The following is a 12765-nucleotide window of genomic DNA, read 5'->3' on the forward strand; positions in this document are numbered from 1 at the left end:
CCTTATCGCTAACGAAGGCGGAGGGTTGTTGTTCAAAAACCAGCGAGCACTGCATCGAGAATTGAGCACAGCGCCCGGGTTCGCCTTCGTAGCGTGAGGGGTGTGGCAGGGAGAGCTCGCGACTAGTCACGGGTGAGGGGCGTCAGGGCAGCGAGGCGTGTCTCGACCTCCTGTAGGTATTGAGCCAGCAAGGACGCGATGTGGAGGTTCTCCGCGATCACTTGCGCTAGCCGGCTCGAACGCTCCGCCTGATGGGCGAGGGCGGATTCAAATTTATCTCCACCGGCGAGATCCATAGTTGGCCGGTGTATTATGTCACGTCCGCTCGAGGAGTGGTGACTGGACTCGAGGGACGAAGAGAAAGTAGTGAGGGGTGGATCCGAAATACATGGCGGAGATGGTAAATTCCAGAAAGGTCTTTACTGAGACACATAAAGCAAACAGGAGATCAGGCAAACGAGAAGAACAGCGTAACAGACCTGCGTACTGCTGGGGGACAGGGAATAACGGAGAATACACCGGCGCGGAGCAAACGGAATGGGTGGCTTTTATAGCCAGAAGGCACAATTAAGGCAATGAGAAACAGGTGAGTGAGTCCGGAGAGCAGGGAAGGGAGGGGCCCGCTCCTGGCGCAGAGGAGGAATGTGACAATCATACAGGGCGGCCATGTTTTTAGAGCATGCGGAATAGCTTGCCACTGCCGCTGTAATCATTGCCCCCACATCATCCTCTTTCTCTCACATGGTTGCTTACGTAAGCTGTAAAGTTCTAACGTGTCCTGACATTTGTTTGTTTTTATGTCATGGACAAAGCGACCATCCCCCATGTCTTCCTGTAGGAAGAGCTATGTGTGCTACATAATCAGCAGTGGGTCATCCCTTCATAACCAACCCCCATCTTCCCCTTATTTATGTCCTCCCTCCACCCTCCAAGCGACATAATATGCTACTGAAAAGAATGTGGGCCAAAGAAAGGGAGAACCTGTTAATCACCGGTGACTCCACCCAAAACTTGTCACCCCCCACACACTCCTTCAGGAAATACGCAAGCATGTGATTCAGAAAAGCTCAGGAGACACGAAAGCAGCACAGAGCGTGCGTGCCCAAACCACACTCCCCTGCATTAGTGACTGTGTGTTCTCCGTGTGTGTTTTGTGCTTCCATGTCCATGTGTGTGGCACATATGTGTGTAACTGCTGTGGGGTACACATGTGTAACCCATGTGTATGTGTACATCGCGTGTTCACTCTGAAATGTTCGAGGGGTGAATGAGTTGAAACGTTCTACATTTATTTGCTGCCATTCAGACTCCATTCGAATAATTAGCACACCAAACATATGCACAGTGTGTATGCATGCATGGATTGGACACACATTCCATTTGCCGCCAAACGTGACACTGAGAATGAGTTTTACTTGACATTAAGCAGGGTGAACCAGAATTGGTTTCCTCGTGGCGCAAGCATATCAACTCCTGTCGCAGGGCACGTGGTCCACATGTGTAAAACTCAATTCTGGATCCGGCACACGACATCATTTCTTTCATGTGGCCCATGAAGGCAAATCAAGTGCATCAACTTCATATTCCTTGCCACTTGTCTTGACTTTTAAGTATTTTTTTCCAACAGCCAATTTTTTTCTCTTCGAGGGCCTCCATGTTGAGAGGTATGGTTCTTGTCACCCAGCATGGATAAGCTCCCCCCATTTCCTTTGTTTTCCTCATTATGGGTGTGTGTATATATATCATCTCATCTCATTTTCCGTACCGCTTATTCCTCATTAGGGTCGCGGGGGTTGCTGGAGCCTATCTCAGCTGTCTTCGGGCACGAGGCGGGGGACACCCTGAATTGGTTGCCAGCCAATCGCAGGGCACACAAAGACATACAACAGTCACTCTCACACTCACACCTAGGGACAATTTGGAGTGGTCAATCTGCCTGCCATGCATGTTTTTAGAGTGTGGGAGGAAACCGGAGGACACGGAGAAAACCCACGCGGGTCCGGGGAGAACATGCAAACTCCACACAGGGAGGCCGGACCGGGACGCGAACCGGCGTCCTCTGCACTGTGAAGCCAGTGTGCTAACCACTCGACTACCGGGCCTCTATATATATATAAATATATATATATATATATATATATATATATATATATATATATATACAGTAAAGTCTCGTTATATCGATATTCAAGGGAGTCCGAAAAAATATCGATATAACCGGGACTATCGATATATCCGACCCTGTTTACATGTAATTTTCTCCGTGCGTGCATAGAAATAGTATCGATATAACCGGGACTATCGATATATCCGATATCGATATAACGAGACTTTACTGTATATATATATATATATATATATATATATATATATATATATATATATATATATATATATATATATATATATATATATATATATATATATATATATATATATATATACACACACACACACACAGTGCGGCATATGGAATGTGTGTCCAATCCATGCATGCATACACACTGTGCATGTGTTTGGTGTGCTAATTATTCGAACAGAGTCTGAATGGCAGCAAATAAATATAGAACGTTTCAACTCATTCACCCCTCGAACATTTCAGAGTGAACACGCGATGTACACATACCACCCCCCACACACATGAATATGGAAGCACAAAACACACACGGGGAACACACAGTCACTAATGCAGGGTAGTGTGGTTTGGGCACGCACGCTCTGTGCTGCTTCAGCATATGGTAATTTTTCATAGTTGCTACTTTAAGTTGACATTATTTGTTAACTTTGATTCATTGATTCTGTCGCCCGGCGTGCAAGGTTAGAACTGGTTGCCATCCAGTTGCAAATACCATGTCCTGAACTACTGTCATCCCCAAAAATGCAGTCACATAGATAAACATAAAGTTTGTAGGCCTGAGTGATTTTCGTTTTGACTGACCAAACAAGTGGCTTCCATGTACAAAAATGAAATACATCCATTAAATTATCATCTATGGAAGACCACAAAATAATTGTATAATGGTGAAGTTTTGTATAAACTGAAACACATAAGATATATAATTAATTTAACCCATACATATCTGTCAAACAAAACATGTTCATTATGTTTTAGATAAATTAAATGAATACAATTTTAAAATCCACCCCAAACAACTTGAAATTACATTTCCAGGTCTTTTGCATTAAAAGAAATGTGAATTTTGTCACAAATTTATGATAAAAAAATATGTATTGACTGCCAAAATTCCAGGCCAATGGAATGTCAGCAATAACACTGAAAAACCCAGCACCCAGCCTTATTCAACATCTAAATAGGTAACTATGGAGATTTCAAACAAATCAGCTTTTGAGCTGTAACAAACAGCAACAAACTCATGCATGCCTACTTTGTCCCCTGTCCTACATTTTGAAATCTGGCTTGCAGCCAAGGTCCGATTGCAGTCAACTTTACTGAACTCCGGGATTTATTTTTGCATTTTGGCACATGTTCTGACATGTTGCGTCTCTGGACATTGGATTTGGAACATTTGCCATAATTGCCTCAATAATTCTCCATTATTTTGACCCAGAAATACTATTTGGATTCATAATATTTTATGTAGCGTCCAAAATATTGTGGTCACACAATGCTATTTCGTCCAGTCTGTAATTGTTTTGGTCTGTGTGGGCAGGGCTCATTGTCTGATGGCCCCTGTTTCTGTGACATTGCCAGTTCAGCCATGTCTTTATCACACTTAATACGGCGGGTTAATGTTGTTCAAATATAGCAGTGTTTGATTTGGAGCACTGCTATTATTATTATTGTTAAGTTAACATAACAGTGGAAACATAAAATGCGATGTAAAGAAGTTGACTCTCCACAAAGGGAACAGTGGTTGAATTATGTATTCCTTTTTGTGTCTCAGACACAGAAGCCACAATGCGCACTCAAGAAAACATTTGATTGTCAACTGAAATAGCTTATCAAACGACTGTATATTTCCTTTCTGTCCAATAAGTGTATGTGTATATTCATTTTGAAACAGGAGCATGTTGATTTTGCGCATCCAAAGTCAAAGTAGATTTTGTTAAGTCTTCTTTGGCTGCGTTCTGTGTTTTTGTTATCAAGCAGCATGCTGGAATGACGCCAACATGACATGTAGGGATTGGGAAGAGAATTGAAGCAGCACAAACCTAGAACATCCCTGCTAATCCTGCTGTAAATAGCATGATGGGACAAATTGAAAACGGTCAAATATTTGGTAAATATTTGCAGTTGCTTGATGTTTTTATTTTGATATTAACAGCTAACCCGGCCTGGCGCTGGATTAGGATGATGCCATGTGGGTAAACTTCACGCTCAAGGCTGTATGAGCAAAGCCAAGATGGCCTTTTCTACGAAAAATATAATGTTCGGTGCTAGCAGCAATGTCTGCAATGTAGGTGTTTGTTTTTCAATCAACATATTCGCTAATATTCAGTGAAGACAATGTTTAACATAGATCAGGGCTCGCAAGACACGCTCTGAAGCTGCATGGGGCTCTTTTTAAAACATGGAAAAAGGTAGGGGAGGCAAAATACATTTTTCATTTTAATATGATTTCTTTAGGAGGAAAAACATGACACAACATCCTTAATGTTTTCCAATGATGTAAAAATGTGGAGTTAGATGACTTTCAATGTTTGCAACCATTGCCTCCAATAAGCGCATCTTAATGATGTCACTTTTGTTTGTAAAGACGCACATTCAATCTTTTGTCCAATTCTCACTTCGTAACGCTTGTTATGACTTTCACCATTTTTTTTTATGAAAGGAGTGTTTGAATTCTATAAAAGACTAGATCTCTCTGTGTGCTGTTTCTATTCTGACAACCCATGGCATGAGACTATTACGAATAAAAAGCATGTGTTTTCTGCCTCCAAAATAGCCCACCTTAATGACTTTACTGTTGTTTGCATTCCATGCTGAGTCCAATTCTCACTTCATAATGCTTGTACCCATAATTTTCATCGTTATTTATGTATTTTTTATCCTGAAAGGGTTGTTACCCATCAGGAATTTTACAGTACAAATAAAAGAGTAGACCTCTTTGTGTGCTTTTTCTATTTTGACAACCCACGACACAAGACTATTCTGACTCAAAAGTTTGTGTTTTCTGCACCGTTGATGCAGGCCTACGTTATGTAGGTTCCATTTTTTTAAATACTCAAAATAAAAATGACATTAAAACAGATTTATTTACTATATTTCTATAATTTCTTTTTTTTTTTATAGTTTTTTTTATGAACAGTTAGAAAAGGGAAAACACGGTCACATTGAGCATCATCTGTACTGGACATCAAAACAAAACAGAGATCACATAACCATCTCAATAAAATGTTTTACATTTCTTGCACTTCTGTTTATGCAATGTCCTGTTCACTGTGCCATATGAGAAAGAAAATAAATAAATACATCTTCCTTTCCTTTCGGCTTTTCCCGTCACCACAGCGAATCAGAGACCTCCATCTTCAGAGGTTTGATCCGCATGTTTGTTTTGGCCAAGCTTTTACATCGCATGCCCTTCCTAACACAACCCTCTGTATTTATCCGGGCTTGGGACCGGCACAAGAAGACTTATGTCCCTTTGTGGCTACAGAACAAGCAACTCACTCAGTAAAAGGCTCCCAAACACAAAATGGTCATCGAATAAATAAATAAATAAATAAATAAATAAATAAATAAATAAATAAATAAAAATAAGAATACAATAGAAGAATACAATAAAAATAACGAAGAAAAAAATAACACTAATTATAATAATAACAATACTTAAAATTTTTAAACCAACTCGAGTGGATTGGGGTTAATAGGTTAACTTAAATATCTTTATAAGCACTTAGGTTGCTGTAAAATTTTCCCAGGTATCCCACCGTCCAGGGGTGCTCACACTTTTTCAGCATACGAGCTACTTACAAAAACTACCAAGTCAAAATGATCTACCCACGACAAAAATGCAAAACATAATTATTTTCAAATGTTTTAAGGATTCTTTGTATGTACAATGTATGTTGATGTACCTTGCATAACTGAATAAGCCAATATTGCATAACACACATAATAACTACATATACATAACATAATAAATAACTTTTTTTTTTTTTGTAATTGCCTGAGTTTACTTTGATGACTTGCACTGAATTGAATCAGCCAGGGATGCATATTCCGGACAGTAGCTGCTGACAGCCAGCCTCAAGCACATTTCCAAATGTTCATCATTCATGGTGGAACGGTATTTGGGCTTAATGATCTTCATGTAGGAAAAGGCTGAGTCACATAAATAAGTGGAGACGAATAATGCAGTCAAGGAGGTAGCACATTTCCTTATGTTGGGGTACTTTTCCTGTGTGAGTAAGTTACAGAACTGTCCAAGTCTCTGAACGAGTCAGCTGCTTCAAAGAATGCTTCTTTTACCATCTCTCCGTCTTGGAAGGGCTTATTGTTTTTAACGATGGCGTGACTCACCCAGAAAGATGCTTCGGTGGCGACTTCGCTTTTGAAGTATGTTGAGTGAAAAATGACTGCTGTCCGGACAACTGGGATTTTAGTTCGTCCACCGTTCTCTTTCTCAACTGGCTTTTCGGCGCGAAGTCAATGTCGTATTTTCCATGAACAGTCCGAAAATGACGCTCCACATTTTCCCATTCCGTATGAAAGTAATATGTTTTGCCCCCTTACTTGGTCCCGCTTTCTCACTCATTTTGATCACCATATGTTTTAGCAAGGGCTTAAAATCTGAGGTAATTCGCTGACTAGCTTGTAAATTTTGCTGCGTTTAGCGCCGTTGTTTACGCATGCACGGCGACCTAAAGGTAAAAATTCAGTGGTCATCTGAATGGTTGCCCTGTATGTCAATCAAGTGACGGGACGTTTGATAGGCTGACAAATGTTTTTTTTTTACTGTAACGCTGCGATCTACCAGTACTACCTCCGTGATCGATTAGTAGATCGCGATCGACGTAATGAGCACCCCTGCCATAGTCTCTCAAATTTCTCTCGCTCGCCTCGGACAATGAATGTAAGCTTTTCCATTTCATAAATTTCACCGACCACCTTAAACCAGTCTTTGACTGTTGGGGGCTCTTTTGTTAGCCATCTCCTCGTGATTGCATTCTTGCTTGCTAACAGCACGATGTTGTACGGATTTATATTTCTGGGCAGAGTTAATGATTAAATCCGATTCCAGTCCCAGATACAGGGTTTCAAAGGTTGGAGGAGCCACTTTCCCCACGATCCTACCCATTATCATTCTTGACTCTTTCCAGTATTTGGAGATGACCGGGCATTCCCAAAACACATGATAATGTGACGCTTTGTTGTTGCCACAGGATCTCCAGCAAGCTGTACTCAATCCTTGTGAATGCCCTTGAGCCGCAACTCTAAAAAACCTGACTATCTTCTCCCACCCAAATTCTTTCCAAGAGAGAGTGGATGTACAATTCCATTGCTGTGCTATTGTTTTTCCCATGCTTCCTGTTGGATTGTAATGTCTCTCTCTTCCGACCACTTGTTCTTTATATATGTTGTTTCTCCTCCTTTCAATTCGTGCAACTCTTTGGATATTTTTGATACAATACCTCTTCCAGGTTTTGACCTATAGGTTAATAGGAATATCTTAATTAAGCCGAAACCACTTTGTTGGACCCATCCTTTATGTAGGTTTATCGCTAAATAGTGTCTGAGTTGGAGGTATCTACAGAAGTCATGATTACTCAATCCATAGCTGTTTCTCAGGTCTTGGAATTGTCGTATCCCTCCTTCCTCAAGGAGGTCTCTGTAGATCTTTAACCCTTTTCCAACCCATTTTTGAAAACCTGCATCTGTTCTGTATGGTAAAAAAAATCTGAGTCCTATCCATTTTAGAAGCAAATACGGGCTATTGTCTTTATCTTGTTTTAATATTCCATGCCACACCTTGATTGAAGTCTTGACCCAAGGATTAACACTTTTAACATAATCGGTTAATTTGGGGTATCCAATAATTGCTTGCAATTATTGTTTTGAATTACACTTTATTATTATAATCAGAATACCTTTATTCGTCCCACAATGGGGAAATTTGCAGTCCACAGCAGCAATTCACGTTCATTTAGATTGCTTCCACTCTTTGTAATATTCCAAGAAATGGAACCAGATTCCATTTGATCAAGTATTTCTATCATTTCAAATCAATGAAACATACTGTAATTCAGGCGGGATCCTACAATAGAGTAGTCATGTGGTACGTCATTCTGCACAAATAATCATTGAATTTAATTTTGAAAGCTTATGTATTTGTAATAAATTTAGTAATTTTGATAGTAGGCTAATAATAGGCACACCAATTCTTAAAAAGCCTGGATCTGATGCCAATGACTACAAAAACCCTCGCCCCATTTCTCACCATCCTTTTATTTCCCAAATCCTTGAGAAAGTTATTTACCACTGGCTCTCGGTCAAATATAGAATCAACTTTAATAATATTCTTTATATACAGTAAAGTCTCGTTATATCGCTAGTCAAGGGAGTCCGAAGAAATATCGATATAACCGGGACTATCGATATATCCGACCATGTTTGCATGTAATTTTCTCCATGCGTGCATAGAAATAGTATCGATATAACCGGGACTATTGATATATCCGATATCGATATAACGAGACTTTACTGTATTTCAAGGTATCCATAACCCTGCCCCCCATACCTATCTGACCTTCTTCTAATTTCTATTCCCTGTCGTTCCCTCAGATTCTCTTCCTCACTCCACCTCTGTGTGCCCTCCCTGCCTGTCTCAGCATGATGGGGGACAGAGCTTTCAGCTACTATGCCCCCAAACTCTGGAACTCACTTCCTCACAACATTTGTAACATAGATTCTCTTCCCATCTTCAAATCCCATTTCAAACCCCACCTATTTAAAATTTCATTTTCTGTGTAGCTCTGTCTCTTGTTTCTATTTATAATTGTATTTTATTCGTTGTGTTCGATTTATAATTGTATTTTATTTATTATTGTATCTATGCTTGTCTGTGACCAAAGTGTCCTTGAGAGCTTTGAAAGGAGCTTGAAATAAAATTTATTATTATTATTATTATTATTATTATGATTAATATAGCTAAAATAGTGAATGAATATGTGATGACTTCATTATGTCATCTCGACAGATTTGCTTTTTTTTTTGGACCAATATGACTCTTTCAACATCTTGGATTGCCGACTCCTGAAATGGACTCTGTAGTCCAGGCATGTCCATCGGCAGGCCTGGAGGGCCGCCATCCTCCCTGTTTTCGACGTCTCCTGGTTGCAGATCCAGTTGATCAGTTCATTAGCAGAATTAGAACCATCTTGATAATTTCAATCAGGTGCATTGCTCCTGCCAGAGGTGGAAAACAGTCAGGACAGCGGCCCTTGAGGACTGACTTTGGACACCCCTGATGTCGTCTGTACAATAAAAACATTTCTGCAAATCACATATGTGAAAACCAGCAGTAACACGGCGACTCACCATTTTTATTTATCTAGTAGGAACACGGTATTCCACATGAATCCATTATTTTACATGATTAGATAGATGTTATTATTGACATGTTATCATGATTACATTATGATTCTGGGTGCAGTCTGTGTTTAGTGTGACCACCATTTGCGTCTGGCAGTGCAACATATTGATTCAAAAAGTTTCTTGATCGTGGCCTGTGGAATGCTTGTCCATTTTGTCAATCCTCGGGCGGTCTTGTAGTTGACTGGTTAGCGCGTTGAGCTATCAATGCAGAGGTACAGGGTTCGAGTCCGACTTGTGGTGCTTGCATTGGGAGAAGATGCCTGCGTGGGCTTCCCCCGTGTACTCTGGTTTCTTCCCACATTCCAAAAACATACATGGCAACTGTTCTCTAGGTGTGAGCTCAAATGTTTTTTTTGTCTATGGGTGCCCTGTGATTAGCTGACAACCAGTTCACAATGTTCCCTGCCGACTGCCCAAAGATGGCTGGGGAAGGCTCCAGTGAGTTTGCTTGCGTTCTACGGGTACTCCAGTTTCCTCCTACATTTAAAAAAACATGCTGGGTGGATGAATGGAAGAGTTCAAATTGGCCCTTTTTTGAGTGTGGATGTTTGGCTGGCAATCAGTTCAAGCTGTTCCCCACCTACTGCTCTGAGGCAGCTGGGATAGGCTCCTTGAGTATTAGTGAATCTGTATCATAATTAGTATTCTTGTTTTGTGCTTTAACCACACTATCGTAAAAAATCATGCTGTCAGTTTAGTTGTTTTGAACATGGTCTTTCAATGAAGTTTGACTGGATTGGATTGAAATATATTCCAGGCTGGCATGAGTAACTGTTTCTATTTTCCGATCCCTTAATAATTTAAAATAAAAAAACAAGTTCACCCGAGACCCAAAGAATTATGTTGTGGAAAATTAAATAAGCCCTCTATTTATTGCAGAGTCAACAATATGAAGGACAAACAATGAGACAATGAAAAAAAGCTCCCAAAGGCAGCTGAAGTTGAATGAACTATCTGATTTCAGGGCCACGGCTTCTCTGTCAGATTTCATTTGATCAATCATCTGAGCATACGTCAAAGCTTAAAAACCTTGTCACCCAAGCACAGTAATTATGATATCAATATTTGTGCATTCATTTTATTCAATCAGGATCACTGTCTGACTATCATCTGTATTTTAAAGAGGCATGGACAGATGCAGTCACCTTAAAACAAGGTCACAAGGGACTTGGAAATTATAATATTTTACTATGTTTTTGAAATACTTGTTTGACTGACTACTAGTGTGGCTGGAGTGTTAAAATCTGCCTGTCTTACTGTAAAATCTTCGGTGTTGATGTGCAATGTAATGTAATGTAATGTAATGTAATGTAATGTAGTTAAAAATAAATAAATTAGTATCAAGTCGCATGCGTTCTTCAGTTTTGCCTTTGGGACCTTTATTATTGTCTGGGTACTATACTTTGAATAGTGCCTTTTCAAAATCAAACCCTAACAATAGAAACAATTGCCTTTGTATATTCTATTTGGGACGCAGCGAAGGAAAGCAAATACAACTGTCGTGAAGATACTTTAGTTGCAGCATCAATTCATACGAGGTCACTGGGGTCTTTTCTGTGTATGTTGCTTGTATTTGGGACTGCATTATGCTAAAATGAGTCCATTTGAGAACAAAAAGATATTCCAAGCATTTCACAGGAAATGCCCATAGGTGACTGCTGCTGTGCCACATGTATGTTATGGCGGTGGGGAATGTAAATTTTTCATAGCGGACACTTCTGTTCACTGAAGCTTGCTAATAAGATCTGCTCTTTGTCCTCCTCCGGCCATTCAAGAGGCTTTGTGCCTGGCCCACATTTGAGAGCAGGATTCAGCTACTGGTCATGCAGCTGCATACCTGCAGTTTATGATATACCGGGCAAATCAACAAAAGATGACAAACATTGGGACATTCATAGGAATGCTTTTGGAACAATTTGAAGCCAAAATGAAAATAACAGACAACATAGTCTTGATTGAAATGAGCTTTTTTTTTTCAAGAATACAGTAAGTGTCCAGTATTTTTTCCCAGATCCCAGGTGACTTAATGACATGTCTGTTACGGCCTCACAATTACAGAACACATTTCTATTTTTAGCGCCATTGAACCCAGGAGCGGGAAAACTAACGCTGCTCAGCCAGCCTACTACTGCATGCCAACTGCGAGTAATCTTTTGATGCCATGACAACTGCTGACAGAATTAAAGACTTCCATCAGGCCAGAAAAAAAATCGATAAAAGTTAATTGTCAGTTTAAAGGAATGTGTAAAAAAAATGCTAACCAGTGTAACCAAACAAAACCGGCATTCAAAATACAGTAAAGTCTCGTTATATCGATATTCAAGGGAGTCCGAAAAAAATATCGATATAACCGGGACTATCGATATATCCGACCCTGTTTGCGTGTAATTTTCTCCGTGCGTGCATAGAAATAGTATCGATATAACCGGGACTATCGATATATCCGATATCGATATAACGAGACTTTACTGTACCTTATAATTCATTGGCAGTTGTATGCATGAGGTGCAGTTTGATTCCCTTTTGCTGCACATTATTCTAGATCGGGGTCGGGAACCTTTTTCACAGTGACAGCCACACACACACACACACACACACACACACACACACACACACACACACACACACACACACACACACACACACACACACACACACACACACACGCAAACACATACACACACACACACACACACACACACACACACACACACACATACATACATATATGTATATGTATATGTAAGTATGATCTCAATAAAATGTCAGGATTTATTATTTAAAATAACTTTGTGATAACACACGCCATTAATATGATTAATATGAATGATTTTCTGTTCCTAATGATTGGTAAAAATCCAGCCAAACTATCGTAATGAAAGTCAACTTGCCGGGTCCATATGCAAAGTGCTCGCTAGGCTGTACACCAGGGGTCGGGAACCTATGGCTCGCGAGCCATATATGGCTCTTTTGATGATTGCATATGGCTCGCCGATAAAACCAAATACATATTCTCGTTTTTTTCACCGTTCATTTCCGGTTAGGGCTGCAGTTGGCGGAAAGCGCAATTTTGACTGGATGACACTGACAAGTTGAAACAGGTAAACGCCCCTTTAAATGAGCCCAACGAATGCACTTCAGCTTGAATGCTCCGGAGGATTCATTTGCCTTTGTGCAGAGAAAAGGTTCTGATTTTAATTTGCAAT

The 12765-nt window shown here is 40.1% G+C and overlaps 1 protein-coding gene across 3 annotated transcripts in view; it reads left to right on the plus strand.

Annotated features, from left to right (window-relative positions):
- LOC148894577 (aryl hydrocarbon receptor-like) overlaps nt 1-12765 on the plus strand; it is a 66860-nt gene that overhangs the window by 15212 nt on the left and 38883 nt on the right. The window contains exon 1 of one of the 3 annotated variants that reach the window (XM_089001930.1): nt 6938-7037. The exons of the other annotated variants lie outside the window; for them this stretch is intronic. The gene's annotated coding sequence lies outside the window, so the exon portion shown is untranslated. Of the gene's footprint in view, nt 1-6937; nt 7038-12765 lie in introns of those variants that run through there. 3 annotated transcript variants of the gene reach the window in all.

This window comes from Hippocampus bargibanti, linkage group LG08 (genome assembly GCF_051943395.1).
Source record: "Hippocampus bargibanti isolate YZ-2025 linkage group LG08, ASM5194339v1, whole genome shotgun sequence".
NCBI classification, from domain to species: domain Eukaryota; kingdom Metazoa; phylum Chordata; class Actinopteri; order Syngnathiformes; family Syngnathidae; genus Hippocampus; species Hippocampus bargibanti.